The following is a 9,281-nucleotide window of genomic DNA, read 5'->3' on the forward strand; positions in this document are numbered from 1 at the left end:
GAAAATAGAGGGTCCACACATAGACTCAAACAAATATAGGCAACTATATTTTGAAAAATGAACAAAAGCAATTCAAATAAAAGGGTAGTTTTTTCAACAAATAATGGAAACAACTGGACATCCACATGCAAAAAAAAAAAAAAAAGAATCTAGACACAGACCTTACACCTTTCACAAAAATTAGCACAAAATGTATATAGACCTAAGTGTGAAATGCAAATCTACAAAACTCCTGGAACAGAACATAGAACACTTAAGTAACCTTGGGTTTTGCAATTAGTGTTTAACACAACATAAAAAAGCATGATCTGTGAATGAAAAAGCTGGACTTTTGATTAGTTGGACTTCATCAAAATTAAAAACTTATACTCTGCGACAGACTGTTGAATAAAAGAGGAGACAAGTTACAGATTGGGGTAAAAATATGATAAATTTGATAAAGGATTGGTATCCAAAATATATAACTCAACAATGAGAAAACAAACAACTTGATTAAAAATTGGGAAGGGTGCCTGGGTAGCTCACAGGGTTAAGCGTCTGACTATGGCTCTTGAGTTCGAGCCCTGTATCAAGTTCTGTGCTGACAGCTCAGAGCCTGCACAGAGCCTGGAGCCTACTTCAGATTCTGTCTCTGTCTCTCTCTCTCTGCCCCTTCCCCACTCATGCTCACGCACTCTCTCTCTCTCTCTCAAATATAAACATTAAAACATTTTTAAAAATTGTGTAAAAAATCTGAACATACACTTAACCAAAAAAGATATATAGATACCAAATAAGCATATGAAAAGATATTCAACAACAGATGTCAGTGCTTAACAGTATATTAAACAACAATGAGAAACCACTATACCTATTGGAATGGCTAAAATCCGAAACACTGACACCAAATGCTGGTGAGGATGTGAAGGAACAGGAACTTTCCAATCATTGCTGATGGGAATGTAAAATGGTTCAGATTCTTTGGAAGACAATTGGAGGTTTCTTAACAAAACTAAATATACCTTGATCATATGATCCAGCAATCACACTCCTTGGTATCTACCCAAATGGATTGAAAACAATGTTCATACGAATACCTGCACACAGATATTTATACTAACTTTGTTCATAATGGCCCAAACTCAGAAGCTACCAAGATGTCCTTTACTAAGTGAGTGGACAAATAAACTGTAGTAAACATGGACAATAGAATATTTTCAATGTTAAAAAGAAATGAGTCATCAAGCCACAAAGACATGGAGGAACTTTAAATTCATATTGCTAAGTCTGAAAAGGCTACACAATGTATTTTTCCAGCTATATGACATTCTGGACAGAGAAAAACTATGGAGACAGTAAAAAAGATCTATAGTTTCCAGATTCTTGGGGGAATGGGGAACAGAGAGATGAATACGTAGAGTACAAGATTTTTAAGGCAATGAAGCTGTTCTGTATGATGTGATATCGGTAGGTATACTCCATACATTTGTCAAAATGCATAGAATATATAACACAAAGACTGAACTTTAATGTAAATCATGTAGTAGGGAGAGGAGGAGGGGGTATACAGGAATTTTCTGTATGGTCCACTCAATTTTTCTATAAACCTAAAACTACTCTAAAAAATAAAGCCTACTTGTTAAAAAGAACATTACTTGAATACAAATTAGAAGGGAATCTCTCACTTCTGTTCATGTGTTGAGGGAAGGAGAATTTTTCTAGAAGCCCCACAACAAATGTCCCCTTAATTCTAATTTGTAACATTTGGGTCAAATACCAAATCCTATACCTGGAAAGGGGAATGAACATGCCATGATTAATTTGAACTAGAGAGAATTCTCCCTGGGGAGAAGAGGCCCAGGAATATATCAGCTTTGTAGGTAACTCCCAGTATCTGCCATAAATTTGGGTATCTCAAATACAGCTAAACCATCTTAGGCTTCCCGGGTATTGGCCAGTTAGGATGATGAAAATAGAGAGGTTACAATGGTAAATATAAGTAGTATTTTCCTCTTACTCTTTAGATAATTGTGTAAAGACATATTAAGAAAGAATATAAAAGACCATATTTAAAAATATACCATTAAAGTCCTCTAACTCAGTTTGATCAGACAGCAGTTAAGAACATGGACTTGTCTACACTCACACATGTACATGGGTGCAACAGAAAAAGGATTCATTTAAATAAACAAAAGTATCTATTCAGGAATATTTAGTGTACTAAAAGAGTTAAAAGGAAAACTATCAGGAAGTTGTGATATAATTCACATTGGTTAAGTCATGTGGACAGGAGTAATCTGTGTTGGCAGATATTTGGCAGTCTTATCTTCCCACCTCAAATATTAAGAAATAATTGAAAAACATAAAATAATTGTAGTTCCATAATATTAGTGAAAATAACAAAATAAATTCTTAAGTTCCCGAAGAAGGAAACTAGAGCCTAAAACACATACAGAAGAGAGTGGTTGCCCATCCTCTCCTGCCTCAGTTGAACTCAGAGCCTAAAACTAGAGGGTTCCTAAAAGTTGTTTATATTGGTGGATGATCGCACAGACTAGGGCTGGGGACTGATAATCAAAAAAAGTGTAAATTCTTGAGTTGTGCCAAGTGTGGGCAACTTGGCCTTCTGAGAACCCTTAAAGAAGCCATACAGAATATGTCATGAATTTATTCACTACAGAATAGAGGATGGAAGATATTTTACTTCTACCTCCTGCCCCAATGGTAAAAGGTGCTCTATAAGTCATTTTTATCTCCAAGGTGCACATGAGTACCTACCACATCCATTCCCATGGCCACACCACACCACAGCCTCAGTGGGGGACTGATTCTGAAAATGAGAGATGCAAGGCTCATTTAAGACAAGGGGCAGCTATGCAAAGCTAATTGCCACAGCAATGATGGAACTAAGCATAGACTGAGAGAATAGAGTGCAAGAGATATCCAATGTATCCACCAAGTGGATGCATTGTGTAATTAATTTTTTTTCTATTGCTGTGTAAAAAAATGCTATAAATGTGATTAATTTAAATTATACCCATTTATTAACTCACAGTTTTATAGATGAGAAGTCCAGTTGGGCTTGGATGGATTCTCTGCTTAGGGTGTTACAGTATCAAAATCAAACTGCAGAATAGCTCGGCTCTTATCCATAGGCTGAGAAAAATCTGCTTCCAAGCTCATGCAAGTTGGTGGTAGAATTCAGTTTGATTGTGGCTGTAGGATTGAGGTCCACTCTTGGTTGTAGACTGTTCATACACCTAGAGGCCACTCTCAAGGCCTTGCCCCATAGTCACCTCTAGCTCAGCGGTAGAAATCTGTCAATCCCTCTCATGCTTCAAATCTTCAACTTCCACTTCTGGTACCAGCTGAGACTTTCCACCTGCCCAAATAATCTCTCTATCTTAGATCAACTGATTAGTAACCTTAGTCACAGCTGCAAAATCTCTTTTATCTGAAAACAATCACGAGAGTGATATCAGAAGGTTAATGTAATGGAAACCATCTAAAAATGAGGGGCAGAAGTTTACAAAACGTACACACCTAGACACTCCATAATGAAATTTCTAGGCATCATGATAAAAACAAAAACTAGGGGCACCTGGGTGGCTCAGTCAGTTAAGCGCCCGACTTCAGCTCAGGTCACAATCTCACAGTTCGTGACTTTGAGTCCCATGTCGGGCTCTGTGCTGACAGCTCAGAGCCTGGAACATGCTTCGGATTCTGTGTCTCCCTCTCTCTCTGCCCCTCCTCCACTTGTGCTCTGTCTCTCTCTCAAAAATAAATATTAGAAATTTAATATTTCTAATTTAATAAAAAACCCAAAACTAAAAGTTTCTCCAGAGAATAAACTAAATTATTTGTAGCATAAGGAGGATTGCATTAGCTTCAAACTTCTCACAGCATCATTGGCTACTTCAAGATAGTGGAGAAATGCATGCAAATTTCAGAAGAAAAATGATTTTGAATATAGGCATCCATGCCCAATTATATATAAAGATAAAATAGGTGGTATTGATGTCAAAAATAGAATTGTAGGTACAAAGCCATAAAAGTGATCGACAGGAGTAACCCATACTAATACGGTAAGCACTGACAGAGTGCTCAGAAGTCCTGATAATGTTGTAAGTATTAACTCTTTCAACATTCATAACAAAGCTATGAGGTAAAGACTGTTATTACCTTAATTCACATTTTTCAGACGAAGAAACTGAGGCACAGAGTGTTTAACTGACTTGCCCAATCACACATAACTATTCAGTGGTACAGACTTGATTAGACTTCATTCAGTTGCAGGTGGCGCATATCTATCTATCTATCTATCTATCTATCTATCTATATCTATCTATCTATAAAATTTATGTATATATACATAAATATCTACCTAAACAGTTGCAAAAAAGCAAACCTATAAAACTTCAAGAAGCAGACAAAATCAGGGGGTGCGTTTTTAAACAATTTTCTTCAAAAATGCCTGATCTAATATATAACAACAAAAAATGTAATATGTAATTGAAGTAGTCTAGGAAGTATGTTCTGAGAATGCTGACTCTTCATCATTAGCAAACTGATAGATGACAATGAATTATTACAGGAACTTCTGGTCAGAACAGTATAACCTATTAATGTACAGCAATGTGGTCAGAAGGAATCTTAGCACAGCATGAAGAAACAGAAATATGGTGTATTTTCATAACTCTGAGAATCAAGAAGAGTTGATTTACATGGAGAAATTATATATGAAACAAGAATTGGTAAACAAATTTGTCAAGTAATAAAATTTTAAGTAAGAAGAATATGCATAGGCAGCTTATAACTGTAAACGCAGAGAGAGATTTTTAGCTTTTAGAAGCATGGAACAGATTATTGTCTAATCAATCCTCTTATGTTTTTTTATCCACAAAAACCATCAGAAACAGAAAAGGTAAACATCATTTGTATGAAAGCAAGAAATGTATTAGTAATGGTAACTATCATTAAGACCGCCTACAAAAAAACAATTACTATAACTAATGAGGGCTTTCTTAACAATGCATATATTTTATATATTTTTTTTTAATTTTTTTTTTCAACGTTTATTTATTTTTGGGACAGAGAGAGACAGAGCATGAACGGGGGAGGGGCAGAGAGAGAGGGAGACACAGAATCAGAAACAGGCTCCAGGCTCTGAGCCATCAGCCCAGAGCCCGACGCGGGGCTCGAACTCACGGACCGCGAGATCGTGACCTGGCTGAAGTCGGATGCTCAACCGACTGCGCCACCCAGGCGCCCCTATTTTATATTTTTAAAATAACTGGTAGTTTGAGGTAGCATGAATTTATTTTATTTTATTTTATTAATATAATAATCATGTTCTCAAGATTACATTAATATAAAAGTAGCTTCCAATTCTAGCTCACACATTTGTCATTGTTTCCCATTTTAAATTCTCTACTATTCTGTAATTATTTCTGTTCATGCTGGGCTTCATTGTGATAGCCTCCATTTCTTTTTATTTAAATACTTTTGAATTAATAGAGCAAAGCTCTTTCTCTGATTTGATACGTAGAATTGATGTCACATTGTTTTTTGTTTTGTTTTGTTTTTTGTCATGCTTTCTGCTGATAGATGGAGGGCAGAAACTTGGGGCTGTGCCCCATGTTCAGGATGCACATGAATTCATTTGCCTTTTTAGCATCTCTGATAATGTTGCCTATGTAGGATGCTAGTTTCCAAGATTCTGGTAGAAGAGGTAAAATTTCTGACGGAATAACCCCTAAAATGAAACTGTACTCCTTGAAATTGACCCTGCAGTGTGTCACGTTGCCTGTTCTATGACGTCACGAGCATAAGGAAGCCATATTTCCTAAGTTTATAAAAATCAAATTGGTGTTCTCTGTAGTAGGTAGTGGTAGGAAAGAGAAAGCCACTAAAGCTGGGTCCCAGATTTGGTGACACTTTCTAAATAATTAAGTGGAAATGGCCAAGAACACATCTTGATGGAGGCAGGAAGGAATAGCTGGAGAATTTCAAGTTGGCTTTTGCCATAGGGTGACTATCTGAAGAAAGGACCTTTGAAAGCCTAGTGTTAACTTGGCTCAGGGTCTGAATCAATTTTACAGAAAAGCAACTCAGTTTCTGATGGAGAGGGAATATTCAAGGAGTGAAAAAGGTTGGGAAACATACATGTTTGAACACAAGTTGTTTGTTCACAAAGCCTACTCAGGAGCTATCATCAGACCCCAGAGAGATGGTTTGTCAGGGCTCCTACAGTCTGTGGCTGGATAAAAGATAGAGAAAAGTGTTCTCCGGGAGAAAAACGAAAAACATAAGGAAGCTACTGAAAGATTGTTCATGTATCTGATAAAAATATAGAATCAGATTACTGTAGGGAAATTCAGGATTATGGGAACTTGCCTTTCAATATAATCTAATTGTAGTTGGGAGCAACAGAATGACAGAGTACTCGTGGCCAGCTCTGACACAATAGAGCAGAAAAGCCAACTTATATCCTGATTTCAGCCCTTCAGGAACACAGGAGGCAATTTACAGTTAGGATTTCTACAAATGCAGATGAAGATTAACATCCATAAAGCAAGTGATTAAAAGCTTGCAAAAAAAAAAAAAAATTGAAGTCCAACTGAGATTTGGAATGCTCACCAAAATGGGAGAAATTTTCTATTGTACAATGGATATCATTTTGGCTACAGTTTAGAAACTTAGAGTCTCATTGTTAGTGATTTTTTAAGAGTCTGTAATCAGTTTATTTTGGGCTGTGAGCCAAGTGTTATTTGATGTTTTTAAATTACTAAGCAATTGAGACTTAGAAAGATTAATTTTCTGTATTATTTTTCTTATGGGTAGAAAATATGGTCTGTGTGATTTCTTTCTTGATAATTTATTATTAGTTTTGAGATGTACTTTTAAATAAATATTTGTCTTTTATGGATGCTGGGGGAAAAGGTTATTGTTTTGCTTACATGGAGTAAATGTATAAATATGCAAATAAGGGAAAATTAAAAAAAAAAATTTAATGTTTATTTATCTTTGAGACAGAGAGAGACAGAGTATGAACGGGGGAGGGTCAGAGAGAGAGGGAGACACAGAATCCGAAACAGGCTCCAGGCTCTGAGCGGTCAGCACAGAGCCCGACGTGGGACTTGAACTCACAGACCGCGAGATCATGACCTGAGCCGAAGTCGGCCGCTTAACCGACTGAGCCACCCAGGTGCCCCAAGGGAAAATTTTGATATTTAAACCAATGCGTTTTTCTCCTTCCAATTTGTTTACATTAGGTCTGTGTTCATCAATTGGTCAGTAGCAAATGGTTACATACTTACTCCTTCTTGGCAGGGGTGGACAGCAGAAAAGCAATAAAATTCCACCGTTGAGTTTTTGTGCATCTGATGTTGGTTTGCAGAGTCAAAGGAAATCTGGTGGTTCCATGGTGGTGTAGCTGACGGGATGGGGTTAAAGATTGCACAGCAAGATGCATGGTTTAGGTAAGTTAAAAACTCAGTGACTAAAAGCCACCAATTTGATTTATTTAAGGGGTTAGCACCTTGTTACATCCATCAGGATTTTCAAATTTCTACCACTGAATCTTCTGTAGTAAATTGAAGCCAAGGTAGGGTTTTATTAAGATTTGGGGACAATTTTTATCATACTTCAGACCTTATCTGTTAATTCAGATGACATTCCCATTAACCACAAAACCATGTAGCATCTGATGGGAGGGACGAGAATCTGGCAGTGTCCCCAAGCACCAAAACTGTTCTGCTTTTAGTAGCATCTGAAAGATTCCACCACTGCCTTCACCTAGAGACACATCCGGTGTCAGTTGTCACCAGTATAAGCAAGATGGATAGCCATTCTCCACTTGATCGCTCAAAAGTCTTGTTTTGATTCATCTGGTAGATGAAACCTATACCACATGACATGTAAGGCTATAAATATAGTGATATTCTTACTCTATATAAATAACGAGACATTTGCTATACAGAGACATATTTCTAATGTTGAAAGCTGTTCCAAAATGTCACAGTAGACACAAATGATGAGTACCCACAAGCCTGTCCCTTCATTGCCAACATCAACAAAACCTTTTTTTTTCTATTTTTTAATATCAAGAAAAAAATAGAAACAACAACAACAAAAACGTTCCCACAAAACATAAATCAATTGCATTATAAACAAAAACATTTTCTCCCAAATAAAGGAAGGTACAATTTATAATTAAAATTGGTAAATCCAGGGGCGCCTGGGTGGCGCAGTCGGTTAAGCGTCCGACTTCAGCCAGGTCACGATCTCGCACTCCGTGAGTTCGAGCCCCGCGTCGGGCTCTGGGCTGATGGCTCAGAGCCTGGAGCCTGTTTCCGATTCTGTGTCTCCCTCTCTCTCTGCCCCTCCCCCGTTCATGCTCTGTCTCTCTCTGTCCCAAAAATAAGTAAACGTTGAAAAAAAAAATTTTTTTAATTGGTAAATCCAGTTATTAGTGCAAGTAGATCAATTTCTTAGATGACTTAATACAATCATATCATCTGTGAATTCAAACAATTTTACTTCTTTCTTTCAAATTTGTTTGCCCTTTGTTTCCCTTGCTTGCCTTTTTAGACTGGCCAGAACCTTTGATAAAAGCTTGAATGGAAGTGGGAAGAGTAAATATTTTTACCTTCTTTCCAATAATAGGGCAGAATATTCTCTATTTTGCCATTAGATATAATGCTATTGTAAATGTTAATATATTTCTCTGTCAGGTTCAGGGAGTTCTCTTCTTTTTTTTTTTTTTTTTTTTTTTTTAAAATATGGAACGCTTCACGAATTTGCGTGTCATCCTTGTGCAGGGGCCATGCTAATCTTCTCTGTATCGTTCCAATTTTAGTATATGTGCTGCCGAAGCGAGCACCAGGGAGTTCTCTTCTACTTCCAGTGGCTTGAAAGTTTTATAAATGAATATCAAATCTTGTCAAACGCTTTTGCTACATCTATCAACATGACCTCCTTTTCCCTCTAATTTTTTGTTAATCCACTGAATTATACTGATTGCTTTTGAATATCAATGTAACACTGCTTGAATATATCCCACTGCTCATGGAATAGCTCATGGAATAGTATCTTATGTATATTTCTATTTGGTAATACCGTCTTATTGTTTTAATCCATGCAAGGATACTGTTCTATAATTTCTTTTTTCTCATTGTATCTTTTTTTTTTTTTGTATTTTTAACGTTTATTCATTTTTGAGAGACAGAGAAAGACAGCATGAGAGGGGAAGGGGCAGAGACAGAGGGAGACACAGAATCCGAAGCAGGCTCCAGGCTTTG

At 36.8% G+C, this 9,281-nt stretch overlaps 1 non-coding gene across 1 annotated transcript; it reads right to left on the reverse strand.

Moving 5' to 3' along the window:
* Window positions 1-8,756: 8,756 nt before the first annotated feature.
* On the reverse strand, window positions 8,757-8,863 carry LOC112861760 (U6 spliceosomal RNA). Its single transcript, XR_003223662.2, has one exon. It is a non-coding gene; the product is annotated as a U6 spliceosomal RNA (small nuclear RNA).
* Between the last annotated feature and the right edge of the window lie 418 nt (window positions 8,864-9,281).

Source organism: Puma concolor, chromosome A1 (genome assembly GCF_028749965.1).
Source record: "Puma concolor isolate L17-30 chromosome A1, mPumCon1.1.hap2, whole genome shotgun sequence".
Taxonomy (NCBI): Eukaryota; Metazoa; Chordata; class Mammalia; order Carnivora; family Felidae; genus Puma; species Puma concolor.